We start from the raw sequence: 1,451 nt of genomic DNA, 5'->3' as shown, positions 1-1,451 counted from the left end.
CAGGGTGTCTGGGCTCTCCCTTAGCGATAGGGTGAGAAGCTCGGTCATCCGGGAGGGACTCAGAGTAGAGCCGCTGCTCCTCCACGTTGAGAGGGGCCAGTTGAGGTGGCTCGGGCATCTGGTGAGGATGCCTCCTGGACGCCTCCCTGGTGAGGTGTTCTGGGCACGTCCCACCGGGAGGAGGCCCAGAGGAAGACCCAGGACACGCAGGAGGGACTATGTTTCTCGGCTGGCCTGGGAACGCCTTGGGATTCCCCCGGAGGAGCTGGCTCAAGTGGCTGGGGAGAGGGAAGTCTGGGTCTCCCTGCTTAGGCTGCTGCCCCCGCGACCCGACCCCGGATAAGCGGAAGACAATGGATGGATGGATTACAGAGCTGAGACGACTGTAGCAACAAAACCCTCCCTTCTTACTGCAGCTTCCCATTGCCTGCTTAAATCTGTGTTACTGGGAAACCTACAAAATGTGAAGACAAAAAAAACCCCAGAAAGAGCTAATGAGAGAGGAGCACCAGTTCCTCCTGTTAGCATTTTGTTGTTTACCAAATAATGTTAGCTACGACAACATATAATAATAAATAGTCAAATAACCAAAATTATTGTTCAATCTTACTTGTGAAAGTTAATCCCTCGTGATATAAAATCCGGCCATTGCTGCTCGCTCTGTGTTTACTCCTGTTGGCTCTTAAGAGAGATGAGAGATCTGTCCAACATGGCGGCGATGGCGGATGCGCTCCGGGTCGTTATGAGGCGTCTACATATTTATGTTTGTTCAATATCGATCAATCAGGACCAGATAATCCAGACGGACCCATCGGCCATGGAGACTTACGAATTGTTTTGAGGATCAAACTGCTTAAACAAGTCCTCTATCAGTGGTTCTAGGACCGCCATAGTATCCGCTACATTACCTGAACTGACGCATAAAGTCACTTCCGGGTCACCTAAACCCGACCAAATAAATATTAAAATCAAATTCTGGGGGGACTTCTGGAAGCAAATGGAGTAGACGGCTGCGTCAGAGCCTCTCTCCCACCTTAAAACTCCTGTTCAAAACTCGTTAATAAGCTCAATGACTCGACAAAATAACCTATGAATGGGAGGAGAAACACGTTGAGCCATAAAAAAACGATAAAGATGCCCAAAACTCAGGATAAAGGTGTCCCGGCCACTAAAGCTAACATGCGCTCGAATCAAGCTAACAACAGCGTGCCTAGTGTGGGAGCCGAGAGCACTGGAATGTATGGGGCGCTGTTTGTAAACGAGCTTGTGCTCAAAATTCATGCCTAAATTTTGTCACATTTAGCTTCAACACTGTTTAAAAATGTAGTGTGGATTTTCTGATGTCACTTTTTACAACATTTAGCTAGTTAAATGTAATTGTTACAGCTACATGCTAAATATAAATCTAAATCCTAAATGTTATATCTAAATCTTATATGTTAAATCTAAAT

The sequence above is a fragment of the Kryptolebias marmoratus genome, linkage group LG14 (assembly GCF_001649575.2).
Source record: "Kryptolebias marmoratus isolate JLee-2015 linkage group LG14, ASM164957v2, whole genome shotgun sequence".
In the NCBI taxonomy this organism is placed as follows: domain Eukaryota; kingdom Metazoa; phylum Chordata; class Actinopteri; order Cyprinodontiformes; family Rivulidae; genus Kryptolebias; species Kryptolebias marmoratus.
This window is presented reverse-complemented; position numbering follows the sequence as displayed.